Source organism: Ammodytes marinus (assembly GCF_949987685.1).
Source record: "Ammodytes marinus genome assembly, chromosome: 23".
Lineage (NCBI taxonomy): Eukaryota > Metazoa > Chordata > Actinopteri > Uranoscopiformes > Ammodytidae > Ammodytes > Ammodytes marinus.
Window position 1 is genome coordinate 3,103,599 of NC_137227.1, and position 22,204 is coordinate 3,125,802.

At 42.5% G+C, this 22,204-nt stretch overlaps 1 protein-coding gene across 8 annotated transcripts in view; it reads left to right on the forward strand.

The window, feature by feature from the left end:
- The window catches only part of LOC307269254 (receptor-type tyrosine-protein phosphatase delta), a 270,649-nt gene that overhangs the window by 111,710 nt on the left and 136,735 nt on the right, over positions 1-22,204 (forward strand). Inside the window, exon 1 of one of the 8 annotated variants that reach the window (XM_080052142.1) lies at positions 8,571-8,718. The exons of the other annotated variants lie outside the window; for them this stretch is intronic. The gene's annotated coding sequence lies outside the window, so the exon portion shown is untranslated. Of the gene's footprint in view, positions 1-8,570; positions 8,719-22,204 lie in introns of those variants that run through there. 8 annotated transcript variants of the gene reach the window in all.

Consider the following 22,204-nt stretch of genomic DNA (forward strand, 5'->3'; position numbering starts at 1 on the left):
TGTAATTGGAACACATGTTTGACGTCATGCAGGTTTGTATTTTGTGGAGTGCGTGTGGCGGCACGCATATTGACGAGCCCTCTGCGTCCTATTTGTCCTACACTTGAAGAACTTTGTCACTCCCTGACTTCCAATGCAAGTTAGCTTTGTCAGCATTCGCCCATCAATTCACCCTGCCTCTCTCCTCTATACCGTTTTCACACTGGCACAGGAGGGCATCGGAGGTGTGAAATTGATGAAGGTCTGCTTGTGAAAATGTCAGTGGGGGGATCACTGGCAAGAGGGAGAGAAAGAAAGAGAGAGAGACACAATGAGATAGCGAGAGAGAGAGAGAGCTTTTGGGGGTGGAGGGGGGTGACTGATAGGGGTTCCTTTTCATGTACACTCAACTGTAAAATGGAGGACCTGGGCGCAAACAATGTGATTGTGATCAATCGGCTGTGGTGAGAGGCTTCTCCTAAATTCCTGATGCCAGCCGCCTGGGTTTGGGGGGAGGGTTGTGGTGATGAGCAGTAATGTTGGGCCATATCCAGTTTGTGATATTTTTAAAGCTATAGTGCGTAGCAATCGGCAAATAAGTTGACACAAAAGCGATCAGCCCCGCAAAACTCTTTCTGTATTTCTCAGTATGGCAGCGTTAACAAACTGGTGTCACCCCCTGACACTGGCATAGAAGCTGAAGAAGTGCCCGCAAAATGTTTCAGTTTTTGATTCTATTGCTTAGAAATAAACCTGGACGTACAGCAGGAGAAGTTATAAAATCCTTGCGAGATCACCGGAGGCTTAACCTCATGTAGATGTGCAGACAGTGTTGGGCACAGGGGAAGGGCTCAAGCCCCCCTTGGGCCCTATCTGTAAACTTGCATTCTTTAACCAGAAGTCCTGAGCATGGTTGTGACTGCAATAGTTTACTCAATTGGTCCACACTTATTTTCCTCAATACCTCTCTCTCTCTCTCTCTCTCTCTCTCTCTCTCTCTCTCTATCTATCTCTCTATCTCTCTCTCTCTCTCTCTCTCAATTCAAATTCAAAAAAGCTGTATTGGCATGACTATTGTTGTTAACGAACAGTGTTGCCAAAGCATAACATAATTAGAAATATTACAACAAAATGGAAAGTCAGAACACTATGTTATTATACCAAAATAGCACAACAAACAGATGTACCTAATAATATCTAATATATAAAATGATATGGACAAACATAATTATTTATTGACATGTTTTCGATTAACATAAGAATAAAATAAAACAAACTCTCTCTCCCTCCCTCTCTCCCTCACTCTCTCTCTCCCTCCCTTCCTCCCTCCCTCACTCTCTCTCTCCCTCTCTCTCTCGCTCTGCGCTGGCTGCTGCACACCACGGCTGTGCTCTTGCCACCGCCGTCCTAGTTGATCTCTTAATGGACCTAATTGCTTTTCAGCTCATTGCACCCCACGCCAGCACTAAACTAAATCAAAACCGAGGGAGCCCACCCCCACCCCCCCCAACCACAAGCCTCGTGCATGGCCAATCTGATTCCGCTTGACATCATAATAAGGTGATATTGACTGTACTCATGACTCAGCAGTTTCCCCGAACAGATGAGCAAAATCATGCGTGCTCTGGGCAGAGGTGTTGAGGTCATGAAGCAGTTCAAGTTGCCCTCTTTAGGAGTGCAGCCCGCCTGTTGTCTCACTGACAATAAGCCAGTGAGCCTCTCAGTGGCAGACAATATTTGTGATGCACTGTTGCTGAACGATGGATTATGTAACACTTATATTACACAGAGGGATAGATTACTTTGCCACATTGGTGCCATCTTGGGTTCACACTAGCCAAAACGCTTCTTCTTCAAAGCTGATCAAACATGTAGCATTAAAACCTTGAGTCAGCCTATTACAAAATCTGGTGGCACCGCCGCAGTAGACAAGTAGGTGGTTCAAACCAGATATGTCAGACTACGTGCAGTCAGCTCCGTAGGTATTGTGACACCAGTGTGCAGTCAGCCGCACCAAATATAGTTAATATGTAACTGTTGGCTACCACTACCAGTGAGTGCTGCTGATGTATACAAGACTCACTAAAGGTGTTAAGGCCAGGACACACCAGTCCGACATGTTCCGACTACGCAAAAAATGGAGTCGGCCGTTTCAGGAAGCTCCAATCTTCCCGTCGCGGCCAAAGAACACACCGAGACGACTGTATATTTTCCGTACACTCGCGGGACGTATGTCTCCACAACAGCAGGCGGCGCTAATCTGTATTGTGGCCCGAAAAAATACGAAAGCCGGAAATGATTGGACATCTCTCTAGAGCATAAACATAGATAGAAATACGTATTTATATTTATGGACCATAAGAGCACAATTTTTAGCAGAGAGTGTCGAGCATGGTGTCGAGCAGTCAACAAGGGTTGATGCATGTGAGTACTCTCAAAACGAAACGAACAAACACATTAAAACGATGGCTAGCTGTTGTTAGCTGTTTGTGCTACCCGCCTCACTTCCGGGCTTCACTGATTCGCTAGCCCTCCACCAATCAAATTGCTCCAAATGAAAGACGGTCGGCCGCCGATTGAACATGTTCTATCGGCGGCCGCCAGGCTCAAAACAAGCCCGACGACCTCTACGTCGGCCGACGTCACGGCATACACCAAACAGATTCGTCTTTTTTTTTGACGACGGCGATTATCGGGCTGGTGTGTCCTGGCCTTTAGCTGCCTTGGTCAAACAACACTGCAATACTGTAGTGAATGTAACGGCCCTGAAAACCAATTATCTCAATTGGCTTTTTTATCATTAGAAACAATTTTTAAATTTGAGAGTACGAAGATTGTGAGGAAATAATCACAGATCTTTGACAAAACAAGTGATTTTGACAACACGCAATCTCCAGAATTGCTGACTCCACCTTTTAAAAGTGTGGTTCACCATGGGCCACAGCTGGGCATGGCATACGGCTTGTCATTGTTTCCCAATCATGTAGGTTGCTTACTTAATGATATGGATGTTATCACCAATTGTGTAAGGCTCTGTATACACAGCTGGCATCAGGCCTCTACATTAACCCCTTCTTCTCTATCATGTATATAATTATGGCAATCAATCTGGCTCTTGGACGTACAATAGCGCCCCCGCACATCATACAATCTTGTGTTTTGCCTTTTTTTTTTACTATTACGTCCCCCAATTTCGACTGAGTGTTAATTGCTCACTAAAGCATGCTTTACGCCTGGCCGTCCATCATTGTCTGACACATTCTAAGAAGGAGAGGAGGATTAGATGTCTGGGCCAAGGACTACAGCTGGGTGTTGGTTTACACTTTTCGCGCCTCGGAGATGTGTGTAATATCACCTTGGCATTTGCCGCTCTTAGCCCTCCTCTCTCCCCTGTCTTTACTGCTTGGGCAGCGGCCATAAACAAGTCAATCCTAGCACATTGGATTAGATTTATCCGCTTAAGATAGATTGTTATCCCAAAGAATATGAGTCTCGCTTGATGGGGGAAAATTAATTTTACGATGACTGGTTTTACTTGATCAGGGTTGTGGTGTGTGTGTGTGTGTGGGGGGAGGGGTGCTATACATGTATCAACTTGGGGGGCGTCGGGGAGCAGGAAAACTACAGTCCTTGCTTTTTGATTCAGATAAAGTTGCCTCCCTTCTCTGTTGTACACAGTGCTAAAAACTACAAGAATCACTCCACACTGACAGTCATTTGTCAGCAACTTGCAAGTGGCCTGTACATTCAGCTATAAAGGCAGATTGACAGTGCATTAATGAATTTTTTTGTATTTCTGTCTGATTACAATAAATGTGAAATTGACAGTTTTTGTTATGCAGAAGTATAAACGGGCATGCCTGCTCAGAAGTACGTCGGAGCAACTTATCCGGAATTGAAAAAAATGCTGTCTGTGGAAGAGAAAAAATATATATATATACAATTTAAAATAGCTGTGAGCCCTCCTAAATCCACAATGTTAAAACTGATACGACAGTTATTGGATTGAGTTACAATGGGAATGACCTCGGCCTATTCAGCGACAAAAACCCAGTTTATTGCTTCTCCTTAGTGTAAAAAAGCATCTGAAAAGCATTAGACCTCTTTTGGCCGACTTAAAGGCGAGCCTCTATTGTGGCAACTTAAAGAACAAGTTGATTGATTGTCTACCTGTGCCTCAGTTTAAAGACTTGAAGTAGTTTGATCCCCCACTGAGTTTAACACCCTATCCTGTATAAATGAAATCTTAACCAAACACATAAACGAGATTTGCTCTATTCACTAACTTGCATAATGCACAAGGCCAATGCTAAACAGTGCGGAGAGACAATGTATCATTTAACTCCAGGGTTGTCGTAGCTTGTGAAAAAAAAAAGTACCAAGCTTTTGTTGATTTTATAGTTTTTTTGTATTAATACTTACAGTCTTACAGTAACTAAAGTGGCTCGGTGAGGCCTGCGTCGCAGCGTGCTAATATACTCCCAGTGACAACGCTTACATTCTTTTTTTTTAACATGTATAATGTGTAACGTGTTAACTTAGCCCAGCATGCTACCATTTGCTAATTAGTACTAAAAACCAAGAACAGCTGGAGGCTGCACCATTAGCTTTGCAGGTATTTGGTCATAAACCAAGCGCCTGGACAAATTCAAATGTTGGCCTGGTGGTGGTGCTAAAAGAAAATTCAGGGGGCCGAAAAAGAGTTATTCCAATTCATGGAGGTGGACATCAATGCATGAACCACATTTCATGTTATTTGACACACACACTGACGCAAAAAAATGTATTAGATGTTGAGATATTTCAACGGATAAGTGGAAACTTTAACCAGTTTGGTGGCACTAGAAGACGAGTCATAGCATCATCATTGTTGTTAGGAGACGCCACCGTGGTTAATCCATCAAATAGTCGCCAAGTTATTTTTAGGTTGATTTTGATATATTTTGCATGATTATAAGCTGCAAAATGTTTTAATAATTCATGCCAGTGATATTCAGCTGCTAAAACCTACACCAACCAAACCAGATTTCCTGTTTAGTCAGGTACACAAACATTTGCTTACATTATTCATCCAAAGCAAATGCATACTGGTATCGCATAACCTTTAGCATCCTTAGCTGCATTTGCATTCTATTTACATAGTGAATGTCAATCATTGCAACACTTTGCATGACCCTACACACACGCACAGATGCAAACATGCCCCGGGCGGTATATCAAAACACTGTTGGGATCACATTATAGTAATGTGTTGTCATTTTCTACAAGAAAAAAAAAATATGTTGGCAATAAGATCTATTTTTTTTAAATGGCTGCTTCTACTGTCAAGAGTATTAATAGACAAAGTTGCAGCGATGTGGTAATGCTGTATGTCAGTGCAACACTCTGGTTCTCTCTGTCTTGGGATCCTTCTCATTGAAGGACAGTTGCTTTATAGACTCCGCGTGTCCCGTTAGGTGACAGAGTTCAGCCAATGATAGGCCAGGCAAGGCAGCCTCTTGATAAATCCTACCCTTGCCCCCCATTTATCAACAAGTGCTGCCGTTATCAACGCTATATAGCCAGCTGCCAAGACTGTGAAAGTACAAGGTTAGATGCAGAGCACAATTGTAAATCTAATAACTATAGTTTCATCCAATTATATTCAAAGATCATGAATACAGGCCAAGGGATTTGAAGAAAAAAAAAAAGTAAAAAAAAAAAATCAGACAAGCTCCTTACAGTCACGCATGGAAGGTGAATGTCAGCAGGCCTCGGCTAAAGCGCCGACATCATTTATTAAACGGGAACGGAGCTATTTATTAACACAAATATGCAATCCTCGGACGTGCTGGGAATGTCAACTATTCCTCACAACTGGAAAAAAAAAGCCTTCCAGCCCCGAATAAGAATGTTTGTCATAATAAATGATTTGTTTAAAAGTAATTTATTCAGACATTAGTACACTGTGCAATGCATTGGAGACACAGCTGGCTTTCACTCCTACAATCCTTGTCCTCATATATACAGTATAACTAGCAGTGGAGAAGGTTACTAGTTCAACTTACAGTCATTTCATCATGTTTCTATTATGAACAATACTCGCTTCATTCTGACTTATCAATCTACATCGCAGAGGGCTGTATCAAATTCTGCACCCTTTAGAAAACAAGAGCTGGGTATAATTTGCCCATGGGTATAAATCACACCGTCACTGTTCACTCGATCAGACACTTGACATGTGTGAGTGCAGGTGTAGGAAAACAGATCTTGCTGACTGCAGTGGTCCCTCTACACGCACATTATACTATTGTTGTATTGCCATGCTTGTGTCTGCGGGGCTTGGTTGTTCTTCAGAAAAGGGTTTGGGCTGTCCTGCCACTTTTTTTCTCAAAAACACAATTGGTCATAGTGATGTGTGTGTGTCTCCCTGGGCTATTTTGCTGTTATTCTTTTTCTGTAGCCCTACATCAGAGGCCCCGTGCACTTGACTGTCTTATCAGTGGGCAATATTATCCCCTTTTTTATGCATTGTTGTGGACCATTATGCCTAGTCAATGACAGTTGGTGAGATATGAATGAATCTCGTCTAGGGAATCATTACACAAAATGTGTGATCATTACATTACGCGGTTATCGAGGTCGCTTAGCTCGACTTGGCTGAGCTCAAAGGCTGACCTTGGAGTGCATATACTGGCAGTTTTTTTGGAAAGCATCTTTTCTACATTAAAACTAAATAAATAAGCAAAATGGCAGACAGTTTGCCTTCCAAACAGACAGACAGGCACACGCACAAATCAAAGCACAGTCTGACAACTAGATCAATACAATATCCCTACAGGGGCTTTTGGCGTGTCTGTGTCGCTCGGTGATGAGTCTGAAGTGACCTTATTACTACAAGATGGCATTTCTGTATGGAGTTTGAGCTGACATATCCCCAACCACAAAGAGCCCATTCTCATATCACCTACTTTAAACACATGTGGTACTAAACAAGTACATTTACTCAAGTACTGTAGGGGAGACCGGGGCTAGTAGGCACACTTTTTTACTCTAGTGAGAATTGCTCATCACCTAAAATATTTTAATAGTCATGTCTACATTACATTGAAGCTCAATGTGATGGCTTGAAATGTGTACCACTCATTGTTCTAACCTATTTTAATAAAGAAGGTATTAATCATCAAAGACACCCTTAGTATGTATGAGTGAGACGGGTGTCGGTTTGTAGCGTTCTCTCTTCTGATTGGATACACATTTTGGGATACTGCAATAAGCTTATTTGCCGATTACATGCAAAGCAGCTGACTGAGAGATCGGCTTTATGAAACGCGCACATTATGTAAGTGATCACTGTATGAATAAAGTGTGATTTAACACTTATATTAACATAAATAAACCACTTACTTCACCTGTAATTGTCAAATGTAACTTAGTTTATCAGATAAATGGTGCAGTGTTGAGTAAAAAAGTTGAACATTTCCTATTGAATTGTAGTGGAGAAGAAGTAGACAGTAGCATGGAAATAAAAAAATCAAGTAAAGTACAAATACCTAAAACCTGTACTTAAAGCTATAGTGTGTAACTTATGTCGCCCCCATGAGGAAGTGTAAGTAAGTACAACAACATGTTTGATGTGTCTGTGAGAGAGATTTGTGGAGCTGATTGGCTTGAAGTTAACTTTGTGTCAACTCATTTGGCATGGACTGAATTTAACTGACATTCATGTATATGAAAAAAAGTTACACACTATGCCTTAAAGTGATCAGATACATGTAATGTAGTACCAATGTAGAACAATTACATAATAATCAATAATACATTTAATATTGCCCACTGAATTGTTGTGGAGTAGAAGTAGAATGTAGCATGGCAAGAACATATTCAAGTCAAGTACAAGCACCTCAACCTAGCACTTAAGTTCAGGAATTGAGTAGCCTATGCGTACTTCGTTACATTAGACCTCTTCCGAGTAGGCCTACACATTCCTGCAGTGGACTTTGTGGTGGTGGAGGGTGGGAGTCGATCCAGGAGAGTTGGGGAAAGTGGGACCTCGAGTGACGTCACCCCTCCTACACACACCTCTCTCTCTCTCTCTCTCTCTCTCTCTCTCTCTCTCTCTCTCTCTCTCTCTCTCTCTCTCTCTCTCTCTCTCTCTCTCATTCTCCCGTTTGTCTCTGCCTGCTGCTTTCAGTCTGCGCTCGGGGTCTCGGCAAAGAGAGGGAAATAGACGGACAGATAGACACACACACAGAGACACGCACTCACTCACTCACTCACACACAGAGCGAGTGTGTGTATGTGAGCGCGAGCGAGCGAGGGGGGTGTTGTGCGTCCCAAGCCACACACCGCACTCTTCCAACACCACCACCACAGTCCAGTCTCGCTCACGTTCAATCCAATGAAGATCTAAGGAGCGCAACACAAGAGACAGACAAGAGAGAATACACTATAGATATACCGCGGGATCCACACGTGTGCGCCTTTCTTTCGTTTTGTTTTGCGCACCGGAGATCGTTGACGGACCAAGTCCAGGAAAAGAGACGGACGCACGGGGAGAGAGAGAGCGGGGAGGGGGGGTGGGATAAATAAACACAAGAAGAATCGGAGGAACGGATTTCTTTCCTAGAGACTAGACTGTCATTACTGGATTTAAAAAAGAGAAAAAAGGAAAAGAAAAAAAAACTCTCTACTTCTCCTTAGAAAGACACGAAAGAGGACAAAACTTGAGTTCCAAACTGGCCGCAACATGCTGATAAGGTAAGAATGTGTTTGAGTTTGTAGAAGGTTGTCTGACAGACAAGTCGGAGGAGCTGCCGCAGTGATTTCAGGTGTGCGTAGAGCCTCGTGAAGTTGTTACCATCTATTTGTTCTGGCTTTATTCTCCTAATGTAAAAACCAGACTGTGTATGCTGCTGGCCTTGACTAACCATAGATCTGTTTTTCTATTCGTGTGCCAGTATTTGCTTTACGCGTAGCCTACTTTATTATTATGAATATATGGACGCGCGCAGCCTTGGGTAGATAAGAGCGGCGCTTTCAGGGGCACGGACCGAGAGTACAACGCCACGGATGGCATAATTTACCTTCATTAACTGGTTGATTGTTTTTCTATTTGGAATATTTATATGCATGGCCTTAAACTACATATGTAGATGTCTAGGACAAGTGATATATTGTCGGCGTGGTGTGTGTGCGTGTGTGTGTTGACGTTTGAGAGGAGAGGATCGAGGTTGCATTTTTTTTTAAATAAATGATCACCACTCATTATTTGCCTTGACATTGCGCTTTGAGTATATGCTACAGTTGCTTTGTTTTTCCATGATGTTATCAAAGCCTAATATTTGTGTTAAGCTCGCTTTAAGCCCATGTAAATACAGTTGCAATTTAGCGAACCCCCTTTGTGGTGAAAGCCCTTCCCATATAGCGAGTCGACGGTGAATAATTTTTCAAAGTGCATTCCTGCGACTCTCCAGAGATCCGCCAGTCATCTCATCCGGGCGTATTTTTAGGACGCCTTTTATTTTTTTGCGTGGGTTGAAGTTGACTGTGCTCTTTTTTTTTGTTCATCTTTCTCACATGTTCTGTTTTGTTTTTTTAAATGTGCTAAACATCAATGAGGCAGGGAGAGAGTCAGTCAGCCGGTCATGCAACCGCTCTGTCAATCAGGTGAAAGCGAACCTTTTTTGTATTTCCAGTAGAGCTGTGCACACACCACCTGTGCTCAGTGTGCCAATTGGACCACTAGGGGACTCATGCTCTCCAGTCAGTGCAGTACAGAGAACGGGCTACAAGCCATGCAAAAAAAATGGATTTGTAAGTAGCTACTCCTCCACCTTTACTAACATAATAATACGATACTAGTAATAATCAGACTAGAAGTATACAAACATGTCGCAATTAAGCCCAGTGCTTTCCAATGCTCATGAAATCCATCTGCTTGTTGGAAATTAGGATTCTGACATCTGTGATTCATGTTAGAAAACCATTTTTCATGTGGAGCCTTAAAGGCAGTATGAGAAAAATGCATTGTAATTTATTGCTATCTGAGCCAGGAGAGAAATCAGAGTATGAAGGCAGAGTAGGTTTGAGGTGTTTGAAGGGCCAGTAAGTGTGCTGGTGTGTGTGTGTGTGTGTGTGTGTGTGTGTGTGTGTGTGTTTTTGTACGCATGCAAATCAGTGCAGCATAAGTGTTTGCTCAAGCAGTTCCCCAGCTTATAGCCATAGCCAGCACTCTGTGAGAGCACACCCCAGCACCTCCACTGTCTTAAATGTTTTACAGCACCCCTGCTCAAACAATTAGCATTTGCCCATTTTTGACACAAGCGCAATTAACACTGTCACCACATCTTCGATTACCAATTTTGCTGTCGCGACAGCTGCGCTCAAAAGTGTAGTCAAAGTGGATAATATGCACAAAGCTGGTGCCCGCTTAAAAAGTTCTGCCAGAGTCGCTGATTGGAGAAAAAAATTGTCTCAGTCTTGGAAAAAAGCGGCACTGACGTGGCCATCTTTTTCTCAAACCCCCTTACTTCCCTTGCTGGCATTTTTTAAATCCTCCAAAATGATATAGCTTTTTAAGAACGTTCTTAATTCTTCATTGTCATTTTGTGAAAAGGGGACTCTGTATTATAGTGTAAACTAAATGAAAGGAGAAATGAATAAGGTGAGTGTGTGTGTGTGTGTGTGTGTGTGTGTGTGTGTGTGTGTGTGTGTGTGTGTGTGTGTGTGTGTGTGTGTGTGTGTGTGTGTGTGTGTGTGTGTGTGTGTGTGTGTGTGTGTGTGTGTGTGTGTGTGTGTTTGTGTGCGTGTGCCTGTTTGTGTGCCTGTTTGTGCTTTTGAAGGATACAAACAGTTCATGGCGTGCAAGCCATTAAATTGAAAAATGAACGGCGGCTTTGGAAAGTGCCTATAAGGGAGTAAGGGCATTTTTGTGTGCCTGCCAATGTACCTTTTTCCTCCATTTTTATTGTGCCTGAAGCCCATTCTGAAACCATATTCCACATTTTTGACAGCGTGTCCAGAAGCGACAACGGGGCATTTCAAGAATGAGTGTTCAAGAGCATTCAACAGTGTCTTTCAGATGTTTTTGTTTGCTTTATTACTCAATTGTACACTCACCTGGCATCGTTTTTTACAAGCGCTACTGCATACTGCGGGTTAAATGTTAAGCTCCAAAATTGGATATCAGTGGCAGCAGTTCATTTATTGTGGCATCTTGAAGGACTACGGGAGCTTTTAAGATTTGTCTTTATCAGAGTCCCTCATTGGCACAAAGCCAAGCCGTCTTACACATAAAAAAAATAAGTGTGCCTGTACCTCACTTGTCCCATTGCCTAAGCATTGCCAAGTGGCTCCGACTCCCGAGTTTATTTTCAAGAGCAGACAAAAAGCAGACAAAAAAAAAGTTTGTTTTCTAGCAGTGTGTGTGTGTGTGCCTATGCTTTTTTTTTTTTTTTTTTTTACGTGTGCACTACTTCAGGAATTCCAAGGCCAGGGCCCCTATTACGAGTGTGGAATGGGGAAATCAACACTTGCATTACAAAAATGGATGCATAAACACAGAGGCCACAATTATCAGGCGCCGGCGTGGTGTTTGGAAGTGGAGGAGACGGAGTGCCAATAGGTCTGTTAGCAATCACCCCCCCCCAACACTGCCTGCCACCCCCCCCCTGTACTCCAGTGGGTGTATTCTATCTTATTTTGTGCCAGCAAACGAGCCTTAACAACTACCAACTGACTGCTGGCTTGGTGGGCGGTTTGCGGATCCAGGGGAAGTTTGACTGGTAGAGGTCATGCACAGGGGGGGCCGGGGTGGGGGGGGGAGGGGCAAGGGATGCAAGTAGCAATGTGGGCGTACATGTGCTGTGTTCTCTTGTATGATACAGTACCAACATAAACAAAAAGGTGCTATACTGCATTTGAATAAGGGGACATATATATTTTTAAAATGTTTTATTTGAATGTCTTGCTATTTTGGGTCATAACAGAACCAAAAACATTTCAGTTTTAATACCATGCACATGGGGGCTCATTGTATTTGGGTCTGAACCCAATATTAGTAGAATTAATGATTTGTATGAAAACCACATTATTTTTGTTAAATAATAGCCTATATACTATGACAGTCTATGATAGTCTGATGATATTCTGTACATATATAAATCTAATCCGTCTCATCAAAATATTTTCAAGTTCATGGTATCTCAAACTAATGAGGGCTTCTGTTCCTATGACAAATGCATCCCCATCATTGTTCACTTTTTAGTATTGACATGCATGGACATTCTTGATAGTGTTGTGTCAGGGTTGGTATGTCAGCTGCACGTGGCTATGTCACGGGGCATCATGGGGGTGTGTGTTCATTCTGTACATCTTGCGGCTTGGTTTCCTGCACTGTGTGTTCATGAGCTCCATTGCGTCTTGGGGCCTACTCCAGACCTGCTTCACCCAGGCTGGCCCTGATGCATTGTGACAAATGAGAAAGCAGTTTGATTTCGCACAACGCTGAGCCGCACTGCACGGCATAATGAAGTGATCATGACTTTACCCTTGGTTCACTTTGGCCGCGGTCCCGCTGTGTTTTTCCCCCCACTCTGTTCAATCCGGGTTCACTCACTTATTTACTTGGCAAGCATTTCCTGCCGTAACCTCTAGTACTGCATAACTAGTGTCAAGGGTGGGTTGCTTGATAAAAACCACCGCTACGGGGCATTGGTTTTACACATAGGGGAACGCTATACATTTTTTTTAAGTTGCCACTGGGTTGGAATAATAAAGACGCCTATTTCCACGCCGAGACAACAAAATCACCTCTACATGTCCATCACCCCAACAGGGCAATAAGCTGATGCATAACTATTCTACAGCGCTACACCTAACATGATTAATTATTTCATTATATTACTGTTGTATTCTATCCATCATTTCTTATGCTTCTCTCTTCCTCTTTGTCACCTCAAAACTAAGTATCCCAATGAGGGGAGAAAAAAAATCCTAGCCCTTTCCATCCTTATTTCCCCCATGCATTCCCCTCAGTGACGTTTACTTGTATGTATTCTAACACTCAAAGCACACAGTGACACTTCCAACATGGTTTCACTTAGCGTTGGGTGCATCAGAGAATGCCTTGCCTACGGGCTCTGCCTCCAGGCTTTGCATACAGGGGAAACACCGACGTGTCATAGAGCAAGGAGGGCCTGCCTCCTGCCGCAGCTGTCCTTTGAGTGCAGATTGGGTTTCCGCAGATATCACCAATGCCAAAACGCCTGTAGCCAGTTGTGAAGACTGTAGATAGGGAAGGAGTTCGCTGGTATGGATTTGGATTGGTGTAAGTGGCACATGGTAGACTAGTTGAATTATGCCCCTTGACCATCCACCATCTAGCAACTAAGAACATGTCAATGTTAGCACTTTGAGAGAGTAACCTGTCGCTAACTGTTAGCCTAGCATGTGCAGCGGCCCCTATTGGCCGGGCTCAAAAATGCTTTTGTAATCCAATGCCACACACTTCTTTAGATTAGGTACCAAGTTGTGTGATGATTTGACCATTGGTCAAAGAGTTAAGGCAAGTTAGCATCATAGCCCCGTCCTTGCAAATATACTTGTGTCGATGGCAGCCATGTTGAATTGTATGCCCATCATTATTACAAGCAAACCAACTCAAGACTGCAAGAGACACATACTAATTATATTTCCAAAGATTGCCAGAATAAAAGTGATGTGGGGTAAAAATGTAGCTGGATAATATTTTTTTAAATATTTCATTCACAACCTTTTTGCAACCTAAAATAGTATTTCATTTTAACGCCTTTTCTATTGTCTCATTGGCCCTTATCTTAATGTGTTGGTAAGGCATAGAGCGGAAATCCACTGAGGTTCATTTGAATAACCGGCAGAATGAGGAAATAAAAGGCTGGAAGAAGAAATAGAAGTGGGGGTCGGCTCTGTGCATTCGTGTCACACGGCTTTATCAAATTATTCCACAATGGCAGCCACACAGAAGTGATGGAATTTTCAATTAAAGTATGACAGTTTTTAGAATGTGTTTCTGCTCGAAAAGAAAGCTAGTGTGTGTGTGTGTGGGGGAGGGGGGGGAGTGTTGTGTGTGATTTGGAGGGCAAGGGAGTGGATGGTGGGGAAGGAAGGTCTTGTACTGAAGACATATTTTCCAGCCTTTATTCTCCGTCTATCCACCTTCTTTCTCTCCACCTCCCCACTCACTCAGCCCCCCATTCCTCCATCAAAAGGGAATGACTTAGCTGAAACACTTTTTGTTCAGAGGCACTCTGCGGTTAGAGCCAAGAGACTGGGCATAAAACGGGGTGTTATGATAACGGTCTTTGCAAACCAGAAGTCAAAAACGGAGCCTTTACTTGATAGACTCTCTTCCAAGAACAATTACACTTCCTGCTGTGCCAAATAGAAGGTTGCAAGAGATAAGTGCAAGTGAGGGGTGCTCGGCATAGACTGGTGGTATGCTCGTAAACTGGGAAAGAGCAACGTGTGTATATATATATATATATATATATATATATATATATATATATATATATATATATATATATATATATATATATATATATATATATATATATATATATATATACACGTGCCAAATATGAGCAGATACTAACAGAAAGAAAGACACATTATGACACATGTATTGCTTCTGCAGCAGCTTAGTATGAAATAAAACTAAATACCAAAACGTTTATCTAAAATTTAGCTTAGGAACAAAAGCGATTCAGATTAGTATTTGTTGTAGCATTTCCCAGACTCCCGCTGGAAGTGGCTAAGAGGAGAAAATCCCATTAAAAAGTGCAGAGACATTGCCACATAGCAATTTCACGAATGGCGAATACATTTAATAGTCGATGGATTTTTCATAATTTGGAAGTGTTCCCCCCCAGTTCATGCTGTAATTCTTGACGTTACACATGTTGTAATGGGATCCGGTGCCTCCAACCTGCTCACAACAGAGGCTGTCACCTACAGTATGTGTCCACAGGGAGATGTTTGAACATGTTTGGACATCTGTCTCACAAAAAAAAGTAAGATGTTGTATGAGAAAAGGCAAGTCATCTGGGCGGATTAGCATCAACAAGGTGTACATATCTGATCTCTATCCTCATGTTCCCCTCTTTCTTGAATACAAATTAAAATCCCCGCATCACTGCAAGGTTAGGAGTCAATGTTTAAATTCTGTGTAACCCCAGTACTCTCTCTCTCTCTCTACTCAATCTGCAATTATAGCGCGCCGCTTTGAAGAAGCCAGGCGGAACTAAAATGACTTTTCATGTCCGGTATAATGACTGCCATTTGGAAGCAGACGTGGGGAGAGAGAGAGGCCCGAGAGATAGAGCAACAGTGAAAAGAGATGGAGGAAAGGGGGACAATCACTGGAGGAAAATGGCTTAGGTCACCTCTGGTTCTGACCAACGAGAACCATGCAAGCAACCCTTTTCCCCTATGCCATTGCTTCCAGATGAATATACCACATTCATGGAGCCTTTTCTCCCCCTAGCCTAGTGTCACCATCTCTCTTGCCATTGGTCTCCATTCATTTAATATCAACGGAAGCTTAGCAAGCTTTAAGGCGGATTACAAGATGGATTGCCCGGACCGAAACGCCGTATATTGTCTTTAGGGTGGGCCAACTACTGCCAAAAGGCCAGAGCCGAGTGCCGTCACCTGGACTAGCAGCTGGCTATCTTTTACACTTCACTCGCTAATGAGGCCAGACAGTTGGGGCTGAAGTTATATAGCACGGGCTGGATGCTGTGTTGGTAATCTATTATTTAGTCTCTCGTGGGGAAGGCTGGTCTAAAGAATTTCATGCATGCATTTTGCAAAGCAAATGGTAGCCCGGGGGGAATACAGAGCTCTATGTGTGGGGAAAAAAAAGAGAGAGCGAGTGTAAGACTTTAATGTGAGTCACAGCAGTGCCTCGTCCTGCCCATTTCAAAACCTGCCAAAAAACCTAAGAGGAAATTTTGGGGGTACTTTGTCATTTTTTTTTTCTTTGTACTATAAAAAGAAATGTTGCCTCAGTTGTGCTAGAAATACTGAAAACATCATCTGATGCAAAGTCTATTTGTGTCATTCCCATTGCGTATTTCATCCCTCATTCATTTATTTGTTTTTCCTCGTTGTGATATTTTACAGATGAAGGTTGTGCTTTGTGTTTACAATCGACACAGGAGATCGGGTACATCTTTCCGCTCCCCTTTCCATGTATATTTTAGGACCTTATTTCAGAGCAGTTTCAGATAGTTGCATCACACGGTAATAGATAATACTGTGCAGACAGGAGTTGTTTATATTTAGTCAGGCTAGAAAACTATGGCGGGCACATGACGCCACCAATGTATTTATAGAACAATACCAGTGTTTAAATTTCCTTAGGTACCAGGGGCTGCTATAGGCAGTTTATTAAACCATGCATCTCTCAACTGTGCCTGTCATTTAGGTTGAGCATTGTAACATTTGAGAAGCATACTGGCGCATTACCAGTTACAAAATCAGCAAATAACGCTTTGAGGCGTTAGTGTTTACAGCCTCACAAACCCATTTGGCAATTAACTATATTAGGACCCAAGGATTCTGAAACCTACCATGAGATGAGATGGCAACAGTTAAACATAGAAAGGCAGTTTTAGCCCCGAGCTGTTAAGTGGACTTAGGTTACTGCTCTTAAACGCAGTTCATGCAGAATGGATCAAGATACCGTGAATAGATGGCATATATGAGCTTCGCATACCAAACCCTGTGAAGTCACCAAGTCATTTAGGAGTCCTCACATTATGACAGATCCATGTCATAGAACTGTAATGTTGACATTTGTAAAAGCAACATATTAGGCCATGCAAGGAAGATTGGGGCCGATGGAGGCACACATTCATACAAGTTACACTAAGATAAACTGTCTGTGCCATACTGTTACACCCATAGTGCTAACCTGATAAAATCCACCTTAAACATTAGGCCAATCCATGAATTGGTCCAAATGATAAATATGTATAATGACAAACTTCACAGCCGCCACATACACTTTGAAAAATACCGTCAGTTATGCACACAATCCCCCAAATCAACAAGGCAAAGATTAGCTGAATTTCTGTGATTCCTATGACACAAAACATTTCCACTGGATTTTTCTAACTTTTTTAAAGGGACGTGTATGTCAGGTGTAGGGGCTGTGTAACCCAAGCCGCTGCACTTAATCTTCCACCTAACCCTACCTTGTCCTTGCATGTGTGATCTACCCTGAAGAAACATTCCAGGAGTGTTTGAGTGTCGCTGTAACCGGACACCATTAAGCACGCCTGTGTGTGTGTGTGTGTGTCTGTGTGAGACAGTGAGAAAGGGAGAGTTTGTGCGTGGGAATTTGAATACTTGGGTAGGACCTTCTCTTTTTTTCCACAATCAGTCAACGTTTAACACAACATGCTACTAGGGTGACATGATGTAAGGCATCACATAAGCCTGGGATCAGGTCCCTGGATAGCAAATGCTAATACTAGAAAATGATTGAATAAATATAGAATGTGCTGTTGCTTATCCCTGGACCGGAATTTGCAGGCCACATGTCATGTGACTGTTTTAAACTGTGGTTTATGCAAATTAGGTAAAATGATTGGTTTTGGCTGAAGATGGAACAATACTATCTTGGGCGTGTGTGACTTTGTACAGTACAGTAGTACAGTTATTCTGTACTTAGGAGAGGAGAGGAAAGATAAGTAGATGCTAAAACAGATACACGCAGCGGGACTAGTTAAGAAAGGGATAAAGGTACTCGAAAACGACAAACAGGGGTCAGATGGGAAGACACATTACCACTGTGAAAGCAGTTGAAAGTGAATATTACACTGGGGTAATGGCTTACTTTAATTGTCATCCATATTTGATATGTTGCCCCAGGTGTAGACATAAGATAAAGGGCGTACATTACAGCCATTCAAGTATTCATTCCGAAAAAGGCAAATATTCATTAAAAATACAATTTTGGCTGTTAGTGATGTCCGTCAACCCTCAAGCCCTATTATTACTGTAAAAGGGTTTTTCTCTTGCCATGACTGATTGTCCTTTAGGTGTGTGTTTTACAGTACGAGTCTCTTTGTGTCACAATCTATAGAACAGTTTTCTTTTGGTCGCCATGCAAACACATTGCCATGGAATCACCATTCTTCTGCTCTCTCTTTCTCTCTCTCTCTCATGTCTTCCGTTACTTGGAAAACCTTCCCGTATCCCAACCGTCTATTGCGATAAACTAAACACAAAACTGTGAGGGAAGGATGTCCTGTGCTAGCTGCTGCTAGCCTATATTGTCATCTTGCTCCTCTGCTTGGACTGCCAGCCTGCATAACACTACACCAGGGAATTAACCTCCGTCGCGGCCTCTTTCGTATTGTGTAAATTGCGACTCGCCACTTATAACAGAGCTGAGAGGGGGAAATGTACAGTAAATGTTGCCAAATTACTGACTGCTCCTCCCTAGCCCGACTGCATAAATACAGTGAGTGTGATAAACAGTTGAGTCTCACTTGCTTGTGGCTGCTTTTATAGTGCAACCTTTACACAAATGAAAGGGCATGACATTTTTTTTTTTTTTTAAAGACAAGTAACTTGACGTGGAAGTTAAATAAAGCAAAGTGGAGTTCAGTGGATGGGATATTACTACATTGTCACAGTTTGTGACCTTTCCCATTTGTTGAGACGAGCCAGGGTTTTCTCCCTGTCAAAATGGCCTACGCCGTTTGCGAGCGATTCCACCCTTCCTGTCGCTTAAAAAAAAAAAGATGTATCTGCCATCTGCAGTGACTGCATGACGCCACAGCTTCTGTGTCATCAGTGACAACGCTCGCAACCACACACAGGGACTATAGACAGGAGAGAGAGAGAGAGAGAGAGTGGAGAGGAAGACAGTAGAGACAGTGAAAAATAGATATCACTTCAACCTTTATTTGTATCTCCCAGTCCCAGTGGACTTCATTACCCAGACATCCCCAAGACATTCCCATTGTTCGCTCTTGAAAAAGTTTTTGTAGTCCTTTGTATATCTCTATTGTGTGGAGTAATTCAGTTGTGTTAGTCAAAATGTCTCCATAGCAAAGATCAAGGCAGGGCGATTCTAGGAACAGAGTGTTAGGGGTGCCTGGCACCTTTTCATCAGATGTTGTTGTACAGCAACACACCTGAAGGACATTTTTATCTAACTTATTATATAGAACATTTCGTCTCGTTCAGTTGAACTAAAAATGTATTGAACAAGTTGACGAGAAAAAACGCACAGACATTTCTCAAACCTGGCCCTATTTTAGAAATGCTAATGGACAAACGTATGGACTGACGTGTCAATTATGACCTAGTGCTGCTTTGATCATGAGCCGATTGTTTCATGATAAGGTGCTAACACAAACATACCATGTAGATCTAATATATCCGCAATTTTCCCTGGATATTTCCATTATTAGTCATTTAATTATAAACTGCCACATTTCTGGAAATAACACCCACTGTTTTTTCTATGAAAGACAGCTATGGTGTGACACACTCAGCTTCTGTAGACCTTACAGGGAGGACTGGCTGTCATTTTTGACTCCATTAAAATCGGAAGGCAAATCTCTGCATAAAAAAAAAGCACAGCGGGGAGAGAGGTGATTATCGTTGGAAATTAGCTCACTCATTTAGAGCTGTGTGTGTGGATGCAGATGCCTCCGTTCAATGGAAGCCTATTATTCCAAACGACTCTCATTAAGCCGCAAGTGAAATAAGGCGAGTGTTGAAAAGCGGTGAAATAAAAATCTTTAGACCTGGCTGTGCAGAACCCAGGCTGTGGCAGCGCTGAGCATACACCGTCTTTATTAAGGAGCTCCGACGTCAGTGGTGAAATGCAAAGGAAATGACTTGGTGTCAAAAGAAAATAATTGTATGCAGCTGATGTTCTACCTCTCAGAGCCCTATTGGAGGTTATTTGGTATGTTTGTGCTCGGAGCCGGGGGAACCGACAATACAGTCTGAGCTTAATGAGTGAGCTTATTTAACAAGGAGGATACATGAGTCACAGCTGAACCATAATTGTATGCATGTCAATGTAGCCCTGAACAGAAGCTCTATTCTTAATAACAGAATCCATAGCCTACTCCATCACTCCATCACGCCATCACATACCATATACAACACTGGTTCCCATAGACGGTTGTGAAAATCCATTGCTGTCTCCCTAAGCCAAAAGCATGGTCATGTTCAGCACACACACACACACACACACACACACACACACACACACACACACACACACACACACACACACACACACACACACACACACAGTACGGACAGGTAGAGATATTCACTTATGATTTTGACAAAAAGTGATTTTGAGAACAAGCATTCTTATCTCCAGAATAACTGACTCCAGTCATAAGGTTGCTAGAATTCAGCCAAATTATTATTGTCTCCCGATAAGGTTTGGTTCATATGAAAATAGTTGCATGTACAAAACCTATAAAAAGTGTTAGCGCGGCGCATACATGAGCTCAAATTTACGGATACTGATGTCAGTTTGATCTGCTGTTGACAAAGCCCTGATGATTGCAGCAAGGGCTATACTAGTTTTTTTTAAATGACAGCATAAACCAATGCTGCCTAACTGCGCGCCATGGGACCCCGGAAAGCATCTGGACTTATTATTTCCCCAGGATCTATTTTCGAGTGTTTAACACCAGGGGAGCTCATGTTAGACGGAAAGGGAGATTAGATGGACTCTTGTCAAATGAGGGAAAAATACTGATGGGACTTGTGGTTCCCTGCAGGTGGCCTTCATTTGCATCTCCCAAGAGCTTACCATCCTCCCTACGCCTTCTTCCCCGTTTATTTATTACAATGGCCGCAGGTGGAAATCAGTTGCCTGTCAAAACACACCCTAATGTTCAACAAGGTCCTGTAACATGTGTCCCGGCATAGGCACGCACACAAAACACACACACACACACACACACACACACACACACACACACACACACACACACACACACACACACACAGAAGCAGACAGTATTTTGTTTTAATGTTACCCAGTTTATTACTGCTGTATGATAACCTTCGTCCATAGATTCATGTACCGTTTGGCCGCGGCCCTAAACATCACTAGCCCCGTATGAAGTGATGGAATGTACGCATTAAAATTCGATCTCCTGCATCAGTACATCCAGTGCTGGTCAGGATGGCGACTATAAATTGCCGGCCATTATTTTCGATTAACCACACTGACACCGTGGCCCATGACATTTCTTCCCATTTTTACCTCCCCCCTGTCACACTATTGGCGCCATATTTTCCCAGCGCCGGTTTTCATTTAGATTGTCCCAAAGCATGATAACACAGAGCAAAGAAACCTTTAGGACACAAGCTATTCCATCTTGTTTTAATGGCAGAGCTGCGATAACACTATTTTGTCTACAACCTGAGTTGGTATCTCAATCTTCAGGCTCATCCATTCCATTGGCCTGAAGAGCATGAGGCATCATAGCGAGTTCAAAGGGACAACGTCTTAACAGTTTATCATTGTATATGCTGGGAAAGTCTAATCCCCTGCATCCCCAAGAAAAGCAAACACGATTCCCCCAACTAATAGTCGTAGGAAAAACACAAAATGGCTTTCTTAGGGTCGCAAATGCAATTTGAACTTCCTTGTTAGAGATGTTAGTCCTGAAACAGAAACTAATTGTGTTGGTTTAGGTTGGCACACTTTCAGTAATCTTGTCAAAGGGGTAGTTATCGTGAAATACATAAGAACAAAACAATGAAATAAGCTTAATGCATTGTAGGCCCCTATGTGCAGACTTGACAAGTGTGTAGGCTTCAAAACATACTGAACACAATATCAAGATAGGATGGAAACACATATGGTCAGCTGCCTGCTAACATCAGGCAAAGCAGATGCACGCCACATGAGGACCGTTGTTATCAAATGCTCATTCTTCTTCAAATCATGGCCAGTTTCCCACTGAAGGAAAAGCACTGCCAGGATTCCAGTGCTATCAGAATTATAGTCATTTCATTATCCTCCTTGTTAAGCCATTATAGTATGCACATTCACCTAATTGCCTTAACATATACTTACAGGGACATCTGATATTAAAATCTTTGCCTTTTGGAATGGAGCCCATAGCTCATTTGCAAAACAATGAGTTCAAGCAGTAAATTGAATCAGTAAAAGCAATCTGACTGCTAAGCTCTTGTT